Raw genomic sequence first — 12,137 nt, forward strand, 5'->3', positions numbered from 1 at the left:
AATTCATTCAAATTTGGATGTATACTTCTGAATTGACTTAAGCTCAGTGCGAACCTGTGCTGTGAGAGTAAGAGATTCAAGCTCACTTAAAGCCTTTCTCACAGAGTCCAAATGCTATGCAACTGGTTTAATACCATCTATTCGGGCTGACCAGTTATCAGTTTCTGTTTTTATTACTACTGTTGGCATTTCTATGTTTTGATTAATGATCTCCTCATTTTGAGGCAGTGGCATTGAAATGTCATTTGTGGGTATACAGGTATCATTATCAAAACTGGAAGTGTCACTGTCAGTATGGTCACCATCTAATGACTGAGGCGTCTTTTGTATGAGAAATGATGATATTGGCTTTAAACTCTTAACTGCTACTTCATTATGTTGCTTTCTCCATCTTTTACTTGCACCACTTTCAAATCTTTGCTTCATTTTTATAAAGGGGTTATTTTAAAACACAGTAACACACAATAAATTAATTTGCTAAAGGCTATTGGTTATACAAAGTTTTAAGTGTATATACTTCACAATTAATATTATATAATAACAGTTTGGGGGTGTTATTTACTACGGCCCTTTTAGCCTTTTTTCAAAGTTTTGAAATATCATCTGATAGCATGTTCCCATTATTAAATTCCTCTAATAACTGGTGCATTATTATGAATATGAACACGGAGTGATTGCCAGATTAGATATAAAGTTTATTAAAGAACTAGAATTAAAAATTTATTATAACAAAAAAGCCTTTAAAGGTGAATCTAAAACTGGGCAAAGAGGTAGCTTACAGCTGAGCTTGATATGGTTAATGTGTATATGAAGACACACAAGAAAAAACAGGAATATGAAAAACTCCTATGCAGAGATAAACATCTAATTTGGAGGTTAAACTCACCCTCAGACCAAGCAAAATCACTTTCCAGTAACAGAAATAATTATGACTTTCAAAATGTGAGACCCCTTTGTTTCCTGAAGTCAAATTGCCCGCCTGCCCCCTCCTCCTTATAGGGCATGTTGCTTGGTGCAAAACACATAGGAGGACTCAGTCACTCTAGTGCACTGTGAGCACACCTGTCTCTTTGCAAAAATTCCTAGCCCTGCCTGGAGGAGCTTACAGCTCAGATGAAAATTAAGGCTTGGGTTGGTAACTAGAAAGGCTTGTGAAAGGAGTGAGAGGGACCTGAAAAAGTGTGTGTATGTGTTGGGAGTGGAAGGCTGTTTCAGATGGGGGTGGGGAGTTAGGACAGGAGACACAGAGCTGAAATGGAGACAAAGGGAACCATTAGACGTGAAGATAAAGTGCTTGACTGTCCACCACTTAGCACTTTGTATCATCATTTACTCTTGTCCAAATGGGGTGTATAAACAATCCAAATGAAATTCTTCACTCACTGACAGCAGAGCTAGTAACATTTGCAAGGAGCAAATGTGGACACGGTGAAATACAAGGCCAACGTTGCATAATAGTCTTTCATGATTCACTAGTTATCCTGGCACTCCATTGCAACCTCCTGACTGTCTTTGAAATGACACTGGCAAGGCAGGTAGGCCAACAATTACACATCCTAGCTGTGGGTGGCATGGTGCTTGTGAGCATCCTGGCTCTGCTGATATGTCTTTGTGAATGGGCAGGCCACTGAAATATCTTCAAAGAATGGGGATCTCTGAAATGCTCTGCCTACTGGATTCCAATATATTTCAGAACTATTCTGCTCAATATACGAAGCGCTCAGGCGCCCTGCTCTCTGGACCAAGTCCTCATCTACTGGAGTCCTTTTGTGGTTCTTCTTTTGGGGGACTGTAGCAATATTCAAGAGGCCAGGATGGATCAGTCCAGATGTCTATCTAGCTGAATGTCCTGTCTGTCAGGGGTCAATACTAGATGCCTCAGAGAAAAGGGCAAAAAACAGTGACATGACAAATATGGAATAACCTGCTCATAGGAAAAGCTCTGTCTGCTAAAGGTTGATTTGGGAGCTTAAGTTCCTTCCAAACTTTTATTGTTGTTGCTTTTGGTCCGGCAACCGTGGATGTTTTCTTTATGCATCTAAAGGTCCAAACCTCCCATAGACAGCTGTGGTGCAGGATCGAACCCTTAACTAGAAAGATTTACTGTATGGCTGTGTCTAGACTGGCAAGTTTTTCCGCAAAATCATCTGCTTTTGCGGAAAAACTTGCCAGCTGTCTACACTGGCCGCATGAATTTCCGCAAAAGCACTGACGATCTCATGTAAGATTGTCAGTGCTTTTGCGGAAATACTATGCTGCTCCCATTCGGGCAAAAGTCTTTTTCTGAAAAACGTTTGCGCAGAAGGGCCAGTGTAGACAGCAGAGATTTGTTTTCCGCAAAAAAAGCCCCGATTGCGAAAATGGCGATAGGGGCTTTTTTGTGGAAAAGCGCATGTAGATTGGCAAGGACGCTTTTCTGCAAAAAGTGCTTTTGCGGAAAAGCGTCCTGCCAATCTAGACGCGCTATTCTGAAAATGCTTTTAACAGAAAACTTTTCCGTTAAAAGCATTTCCGGAAAATCATGCCAGTGTAGACGTAGCCTATATGTTTATCTGGGCACAGCAATTGATTTGTGGAGCTTCTAGAAGTGGCACCTGCACAAAGGACTCACAGCCATGGACCAAGGTAGGTGGTGTAACTTCAGCAAACAAAAATACAAGCCACGGGAAATCTACTTCATAGCAGAAAAACACAAAGCCTAGTAGGGAAGAGGGGGACAGAGCCAAAGAATAGAAGGGCTGGGGGCTTTCCCTTCTTTGACTCATGGATCAGATGTGTAGAGAGGTCACATCTCACCTCACTCTACCAGGCACATTTCAGGCAAGGCTGCTGGGTGAACGAGCCAGTGGGCTGGATTAGACTCAAGGCTGTGTGGCTGCGGCTTCCGCATTGCTGCTGTCTGAAGTGAGGAGAAAGAAAACACGGCAGCTATCGGGTAAGTGACACCCTCCCCCACCTCTGTGGCCAGTCAGAGGGAATCCCCAGCCAGGGTAGGAGGGCTTGGATGTAAAGGGATTTCCCAAGCACTTTCTCAAGGGGCTCCCCTCTCTCCTAGGAGAGATAAGCAGGCATTGAAAACCACAGAGAGAGGCAGCAGGGGAAGCCAGGCAAAGCACTGTGCTTCCTGTCTCTCCTCAGCTGGCTTTGCAGGGGCTCTGATTTCCTTCAGCGGATCAACAAAGCGTTCCAGAGGCTTTTGGAAGTGGTGATTCAGCACATGAAAGGAAGGGGGGGGGGGGGGGACAATCTCCTCAGCCCTGTGAAATTCCCATGCAGCGAAAGTGAAACCAGCCAGAGCTCAGGTGGTTTTTTCGAAGGTGGCTGTAGTTTCTGAGGGCTTGCCATGACCTTCAGTCACACGCTTTGGATCAGCCTAACCACCGAGTTTGGCACAGAAGGGGGTTTATTGCTGCCATTATTAGTTTCTATTCCTGGAAAAGATCAAGTCCCATTGGAATAGCGAGAAGGGGAGAAGGATTGGCCAAGGAAATAACACATGTAAGAGAGGTGCAAAATAAAATGGAATCCAGTATTTCCAACTCCACTTGGTGAAAAAATCGTGAGCCAGGCTCCCAGAAAGCATGATTGTTTTAAAAAAAAGAATAAGTTGGTGTTCTTTTCATTCACCATCTCATTTGTCAACTGTATGGGTAATGCTATTCTTCACAAATAGGGGAAACTAGAAATTTACTATATATTTGAAAGTCTTTCTGTCTGTATGTTCAATAACTCCTCCCTAACGGTAAGAGATAGGACCACCAAATTTGATGTACAGCTTCCGCTTATCATAACTTAAAGCAAGGTCAGGGTTTGGTTGTGCCTGGAAAATGGGATGTGCCTGGAATGGGATTATGTCTCATAAACCCATATAGAAAAGAGACAGAATCACCAGGCAGGTGAAAGGGGCTGGTTGGGGGTGCACTATCCCATGGGACTGCCCCAGCCCTGAGCCTCTGACCCCACCAGCAGCCTTTAGGGAGGGCGGAGGGAGCTGAAGCTCCCCTCACCACATTCATATGGTAACATTTCTGTCTGTTCCCCTTCATCAGGGAGTCAGGGAAAGTGTACAATTTGCTGTATTCCTCACTCTGGCTGGGGAACACAAGGGGCAGACAAATCTGAACTGGGGAACATATGCCCCTCCCCGGCTGTGCCTGCTGGAGCTGCAACAGCCATGGAGAGGTGCTTCTCACCTGGCCCCAAGCTGCTGTAGTGAGAAAAGTCTGGGGTAATCCTCTCTCCCCAGGGCAGCCTGCATACCAAAAACCAAAAATTAATTGAGTTAAGGACCCAAGCAATGCCAGGTAAATCTTCTAGTTTTGAATAAAAGTTGTAACTCACTTAAAAACAAATAAAAATACTCCCAAACCAAACCAAAATAAAAAACAACAATCTGCATCATCACTAAAATATGAAATAAAATCATGAAAGTCGGCAACAATGCAGCTGTCTCTCTGATCTCTGTTGAGCTATGGAATCCCTGGTCCTTAGTACTAAACTGGCATCTAGTTCTAGGGATATTAAATTATAAATTAAAACAAACAGAACTTCATAAAAAGTGTGTACTATAATTTTACAATTTTTAATTATTTATTTTAAAATACATGCAGTACAGGTTGAACCTCTCTAGACCAGCACCATTGGGACCGGCCAAACTAAAGTATTTGCCAGACCATGGGTGATCTAGCTGCATTACTAGCACTTCCATTGCTTACTGGGCTCTTAGAAGACATATAGGGTTAATTTAGAGCTAAATAACAACACAGAACACTGAACGCCAGGACTGGTGACTGTAAACAAACTTTAAGGGACCACGAGAAACTTAGCTACATTCAAGATAAGTGGACATCTGGCTAACTAAAATCATGTCAGAGCACAGATGTTGACAGACCAGAGAGTGCTAGTCTAGAGAGGTTTAACCGGTAATTATTAATTATTATTATTATTTATACCTAAGTGTATCATAACACAAGCACTTCTAATAATGTGTCTCATCCCCTAAGACCTTACAGTCTTCGGACACAACTCACAAATTCCCCCATGGAAGCACTCCCCTTTATCTTGGGGCTTCCTCCTAGGAGAGAGATGCAGGCTAATGTGCCTCTGTTTTCTAGGAGTGAGGCTGTGAATGAGACTCTAAGGCTATGTCTACAATGGCGCGAACTTGCGCCAGAAATATGCAAATGAGGCTAAGCGTGGAATATCGCCGAGCCTCATTTGCATATCTAATGAGCCACAGTTTTGCGCATGCCGTTACGCTGATTATTTTCAAGAATAACGGCATTGCGCAAAAGGGTTTTTCTTGCGCAAGAAGGGGCAGTGTAGACAGCTCCTTCTGGCGCAAGAGCCTCTTCCGCAAAATGGCGGCTCATTAGAGATGCAAATGAGGCTCGGCGATATTCCATGCTTAGCTTCATTTGCATATTTCTGGCACAAAATCGCACCAGTGTAGACATAGCCTAAGAGAGAAGTTGCATTTTCTATCTTTGCTGTTTTGTGCTTTCCTCTTTTGTGTGTTTCATTTTGTATTCTAGGAAATGAGCTTGGACTTTAAAAACAACAGCACTGGAGACTTTTCCAGCACATTTCAATTAATTTCTTATCTCCCCAAAAGATCAACTAAGAATTTTATTTAAAATGATAAGGGGAATTTTCCTTCTAAAACTTATCTACTGCTAAAGAGAGATTGATAAATTAAAAGCCTATCTAAAGATGTTACATTTCCAATGCTTTCACTGGTTTGCCTCCCCCCAGCCTTGTATCTTTAATAAAGGGCTAAATAGATTTTGAATGGTATGTTTGCCACAGTGATAAAGCAAGCTAAAGTCTATTGAATAGCAAACCAGGAACCTTCAACAGTTCTAGGGTCATGTTAAGGCCTTTAGCTCCTTGGGTCCATTGAGTCCAAATTAATACACCAGAGCCCCTTGGACAGCACTGAAATTCCTTTTTGAACACAGAGTAGCTTTCTAGAGGCTTGTTCCTGCAAAGTTACTCATGCATAACGTTAGTCATATGGGTAGTCAGTCCCACTCAACCAGCAAGGTTATTCTTAAGTTGTCCAGAGGCACTGTCACTGACCTAGCAGTCCCAGTCCTGGGCCAGGACCTTTTGTGGTAGGATGAAACTCAAGCCCCACTGAAGTCAATGAGAATTTTGTCATAGCCTTCAATGGAGCTGGGATTCACCCTACAGCCTGAATCCTGCAGTGGGGTCTGCACCAGCAAAAGTGTCTTTGTGGAGACCTGTCCACTCCCATTGGGCTTTGCATGAAGTCCAGGGGTCACCCATCCTGATCTGAGTGCAGACTCAGATTCTATAATTATTATTTCAAAAGCAGTAGGGTGCACACAGTGTTACACAGAGACTGAAGAGATAATACAGTCCTCATCTTGGCGCTTTTGCAGGGTCAGGATCTGCTGTTGTAAATAAATGATCTATGCTTGAGCCTCCCAGTAACTGAGCTGTTAACAAATGAATGTGTATTTAAAAATAAAATACAATAAACTAGGAAAGAAGCAGAGGTTAAAATCCCCCTCTCTCCATTCCAGAACAAGAAACTAGGATTAAAAGTAGAAACAATAAAAATGGTGGCAGGTTGATGTGGAGCCAGGAACCCATAAAAAGTGGGAGTTAGATGTGGAATCCAATATAATTTTAAACACATGTTGGTAACTCTTTATCCCTGTGTCTGTAAATTGTCTTGGTGCAGGCTGGGAGGTGTGGGGGCTAACCCTGTTTCACTGAGGTCAATGCTGTTGATCTCAAGGGAAGCAGAATCAGGGCTTAAGATGCTCAACTGTTCAGGAAAGGGACTTGCATTTTTAATATTTCTGTTACCCGCCTGCACATTTTAAGGTGCTACATAAATAAGCTTCCACCTGCATGGTCGGGTGAATGCTAAACAGATCCTGCTGGAAAGTCACCCTGAAATGGAACAGCCTAGGTGCAGACAGTCCATAGATATAATTTGTGTTTTGAGGCACACCCACATACATGAAGCAAGTTGTGTTATTTTGGTCTGAAGTAGGGTAGTGCTTATGGTTGGATGCCAAATAAAAGTCACATTCAGTAGTTAACAACATATTGTATTGTTGCAGTGAGTTAAGTGTCCTTGCAGGATGGAAGGGATCACAAGAGGCCCAATGGCGCATACAGTTATGCATGTAAGAAACTGTTACTCTCACAATCTAACAGCAGGAGCAGGCCATTAGCTGAACGGTGTGTAGTGAAAAGTCCCTGTGTAATCAGCAGGCTGGATGGTGATCTGCTGAACATAACAATTTGAGACCCAGAGAGCTGAGTGGAGCGGTGGGGCATATGTGGGAGAAGGTGGATCCATGGGAAGATTTTTCTTACAAAGGAAACCACAGAAAGGGCAGGCGGAGACCAAGACCCCTGCCCCTCCCTGCAGAGGACGAGGCCCAAACACACCATCGCTCCTGCGCAGCATCCCTGTAACCCTGGGCAGTATCAGGTTATTCCTCAGCCGGGCTCCCACATGGCACCCATGCAAGGGACGGCCAAGCGGCGAGGCCCTCCCTATGCAGCCAGGGCCTCTGTGCGGATCGGGCCCCGCTGCACCGTGTGGGAGCCTGCTGGCACTGGGGACACCCCTTGGCTCCAGCGGGGGGCTGGCCCTGGGCTCTCCCCAGGCACCGCTCGCCGCTCCCGGGCTGCATGGGGAGAGGTGCCCGCCACGGGAGGGGAGGGGGGAGGAGAAATGAGGCGGGAGGGGAACGAACGGGGCAAGAAAAGGGCGGGGGGGGGAGCGGAGTGGGAAAACACAGCGACCCAGGGATCGAGTCTTGACGCCACGGGGGCTAGCAGCTGAGCTGCCCACGGCGCATGCGCCCGAGCCAGGCCCGACTGCGGTTACGTCACCCTTCACCGCCGAATGTTACTCATGCTCGCTGATCCTCTTGTGTGCTGCGCCCGCCCGCCCCGCGCTCCCCTCCTCCTCCGTGCATATTGATGTTACTGGGCCCGCCCCCTTTTCTCTCTCCCCCCCCCCCCCTTACACTGGTGCTGGAGCGTCCGCCCGGCAGCCCCGCTGGGTGTCCTGCCCGCCCCCGCCCGCCCGCGGGCACAGCCCGGGCCTCCGCCGCCAGGAGCGCCGCCCGCTGCTGCCGCGCGCACCGAGCCAGCCGGGCGGGGAGCCGCAGGAGGTGAGTCCCGAGCGGCTCGGCCCGTCCGCGCGGGGGCGGGGACACAGGGGGGCTGCTCGGCTCCTGCCCCCCCGAGTCCCTACCGTCCCTCCCGGCTTCTGCTCCGCCCCGCCTTCCCATGCCCCGTCCCCCACCCCGATCCATCTCACCTCCGGCCCCCTCCATCCCGCTGCCAGCCCTCCCTTGGCGCCTGCCCCCATCTCCCTCCTGGCTATTGCTCCTGCCCCATCGCCATGGGCACTGCCCCTGCGTCCTGCCCGTATCCCCCCATCCCTTTGAAAACTCGAGTCCCCCCCCCCTCCTCTTTCCCAAGCTGTCCACCCCCTGGCTACTCCCCTCTTCGCCACCCACTGGCCTCGCCGCCCTGCCTTTGCTCGCTCCCTCCCTTTTCTTTTCACTCTTCTTGGAGGAGTCCCCATCCTCCGGGGACAGCCCAAGGCACTTTGGGGGGAGGGGCCGCCCTGGGGGAGAAGGGGGGAAAGGAAGGGTGCTATCTGCAGTGATGAGCTCCTGGGGGCTGCCCCAGGCATCTCCATGCTGCTGCCCCCTGCTGTGTTTTAGCTCCCAGAAGGTGAAAGTGTGGGGGCGGAGAGGAGTAAAAGAGGCTTTGGATGTTTAAAAACAAGTGTGACTTGGCTTGACATTGGCAGGCAATTTACATGGCTGAGGCCCAAGAAGGGGGTGGGAGTTGCATGCTGGCTGGCATGAGTGTGTAGTGGGGAGAGTAGCATGAAGCATGGTACTGGTAAGGATAGGTCCAGGGCAATGTTTCTTTTAATTGTTTTCCATCCACATGCAGAATAAATTTGATGTGCACTTAGGCGTGACTTGATGTGCACCACCAGTACAAACAAAATACCTCACTGTGGGCACTCTTCTAATCATCAGGGCAGCATTTTCATCTCCTGGGTGGCTGCAAGTGCACAATTTACAGGCAACTTTTCCTAGCATAGGGCTGAGACAGTGGGCTGCGAAGTGTGCCTGTCATAGTGCATGTATCCATGCAGTCTTCTCCCTCCACCACTGCATGTCTCAGCCTAGTGTAAGTTCAGAAAATCATTTTTGTAAACTGGTGCTGGCTTTACTCAGATCACAGGCTGGCATTCCATTAAGTGGATTCATAAAATACACTAGTGGTACTTCCACCCTGACCCTTCTCCCTCACAAGGTCCCTACCAGCACTCTGGGCAGGGGAGTTGGTGTGAGGTTGTGTCTTATGTTTTTTCCAGTGTCAGTTCATGTCTACTTCGAGAGAGAACCAATGCGGAGAGTGAATTAGAACATGGCCATCCCTTCATGTGGTGATAGCATGGTTCCAATTCATAGTGTGGATGGGGTTTATTGATGTTTAGGCTCTTGGATGCTATTCATTGCTGTGATATTAGTGACATTCATGCAATTAGCCTTGGAACACCTCTAGGTGAGAGAGAGGTTATGCCCCTTTCACAGGCAGGAAAACTGAAATGCTGTCAGATTTTTAAAGGTATTTTGGTGCGTAAAAGAAACAGGTGGCTGTTAGTGAGATTTTTTTCAAAAGCATCCACCTCCCCTTACAAATCAGTCTTTAGGTATCTTTATACCTTTGGAAATCTGGTCCTAAGTGACTTGCCCAAGGTCACATGAGATATTTGTGGCAGTGGCAGGACCCCAGAGATCACAAGATTTCTCTCTCTCTCTCTCTCGCTCTCTCTCAGGGGTGTTCCCCTAGAAAATCTAATCCCCTGGATTATTATGTTAAAGTCCTGTCTTTTACAAAATTGAGCCAACTTGTAATTGAGTCCTCTGAGTTTGTCACATTTGTAATGTAACCAGGTGTCTAGTGAAGTGCTGAGGGCTTGAGGCTTTCTCTGTCCCAGGCATCTTGTTGTAGAGGATCCTGGATATCCAAGGCATTTGAGTAAGTGGGGTGTGGATCCTGGAAAGTGTTTTAAGATTGGAATCTTGCGTCACTGTCCCTTGCTTGGTTAAGATTTCTGAGAAGTGACTGCACAGATTTATGCCATGCAGTTTTGAGCATGGGAGGGGCTGCTTTCAGATAGCTGTTTTGTAGTTTGCTTCGTAGTTTGCTTCAATTTTTTTTAACAAGCTGTTTATAGTGAGATTTTCCATTTCTAGTCCAAACTGGAAAAGATGCCACTGCAGGATTATTTCAGTAGTTCAGAGGTGTTAAAACTCCAAATAAACTTTCTCTCGGACCATCTCCTATTTCCATACAATCCCAAACCAAAGATCATAGTGTCCTAAGAAACTTTGACGTGCTATTCTCCCTGGATATAAAGGAGCCAAATGTTTACCTCACTAGCTGGAACAACTTAGTCTCAATTAATTTGTTTTTAAAAGACACGTAGGAGGAAAAATTCAGAACCACTATGAATAAAAGAAAAGATGGCTCTGTATTTATTGTAGATGAGAACTACATTTTAATAATATTATTAACTAGGTTGTTCTGTGACCTGGCTACATTGTGCAATATTTGATACTTAGCTTGGGAGGGGAAAGCAGAGTGTGTCAGTCTGTTTAGAATGCATGGTACCTCTTAGTTTATCATTATACTAGTATTTTGACAACACCCCTGCTGCCTTGGATTCCTGATCCACCTCTATGGGTGGGAGAAGTAGGTGCTCTTATTGCATTTTTATTTCGTCACTGTTAGTTGTTGGTGTGAAAATAAATTGGCTGGCACCTCTCCAGTTTTTAGCCTCATCTGCACAGGTTACATTGTTTCTAAAGTAGAGGCCAGATCCTGAGAGCTCATGAACAGCCAGCAACACCTAATATTCAGTGAGAGTTATGGGTGTTCACCTTCTCTTGGGATCAGGCTATTATTCTAATACAGATGGACTGGATATTGAATTTAAAGTTTAGATGCAGCCTGGTAGATAAAGAAACAAGCTGTGCAGAGTCTGCGGCACCTATGCAGACAGGAGATGGAATACGTGTTTCCCTTTCTTACTATTTTATTCTAATTTTTAAGTTCATAATCATACAAGCAAGCTCATGGTTTTGTGAATGAGGGGTTGGAAACTTAATTTTCTCCAGCATTTCACCCTTCCTTTTGCTTTCCACCTCTGTGTATTTTTCTCTGAGCCTCTTTTTTCCCTCTGCAACTCTTATGCATATGAAAATCGCTAGGGGGATTATTCATGAGAATAAGGAATGCAGGAGCAGGAATTTAGGCTACGTCTTCATTGGCATGATCTTGCGCAAATATTCTTTAACGACGCTATCTTGCGCAAGAAAGCTCCGATGGCCATTTTAGCCATCAGGCTTCCTTGCACAAGAAATTCATGTTGCCTGTCTACATTGGCCTCTTGCGCAAGAACAGTTGTGCAAGAGGGCTTGTTCTGAGCGGGAGCATCAGAGTTCTTGCGCAAGAAGCACTGATTTCACACATTAGAACGTCAGTGTTCTTGCGCAAGAACTCCCCGCCAGTGTAGACAGGCAGCATGCTTTTGCACAAAAGTGGCCGCTTTGGCACAAGATCGCGCCAATGTAGACACAGCCTTAATGTGTCTGTAACATGTTATCTTCTTCTTGCTCCCACAGTGTGCCATCATGACTGCTTGGGCTGGCAGTAGTCTAAGGGCTGGTGGCAAGAGGGCCTGCTCAGAGAGCCCTCTGGCTTCCCCTGCTGCTCTGACAGATTTCCTCTGGCCTGATACAAGGCCTGCAGTATATCAGAGCAGAATCTGGGGTGAATATTTCAGGTTATTTGGGCAGGCTGAGAGGGAGGAATGCAGGTTTTTTTTATTTAACAAAAAGTTTCATCTTTATTTTGTCATTTAGAGGGCATGTCTTCTTTAGGAAATTATTTCAAAATAAAAACTCCCAAAATAACAAAACCAAAATAGCATACAAAATTAGTCCGAGACAGGCTCTGTTATTGTGGATGTGTTAACTCTACTTAGAGCCCCAGGAGGCACTGGGGAGTAATTACTTTGACTGACTCTGGGGAGCAGTTATTTTGAA

The 12,137-nt window shown here is 46.0% G+C and overlaps 1 protein-coding gene across 2 annotated transcripts in view; it reads left to right on the top strand.

Moving 5' to 3' along the window:
• Positions 1-2,879: 2,879 nt before the first annotated feature.
• The window catches only part of ZHX3 (zinc fingers and homeoboxes 3), a 70,377-nt gene continuing 61,119 nt past the window's right edge, over positions 2,880-12,137 (top strand). The window contains exon 1 of one of the 2 annotated variants that reach the window (XM_006121885.4): positions 2,880-2,935. The gene's annotated coding sequence lies outside the window, so the exon portion shown is untranslated. Of the gene's footprint in view, positions 2,936-8,011; positions 8,169-12,137 lie in introns of those variants that run through there. The other variant, XM_075901326.2, reaches the window with a different exon arrangement.

The sequence above is a fragment of the Pelodiscus sinensis genome, chromosome 17, assembly GCF_052426305.1.
Source record: "Pelodiscus sinensis isolate ZL-2025 chromosome 17, ASM5242630v1, whole genome shotgun sequence".
NCBI classification, from domain to species: Eukaryota; Metazoa; Chordata; order Testudines; family Trionychidae; genus Pelodiscus; species Pelodiscus sinensis.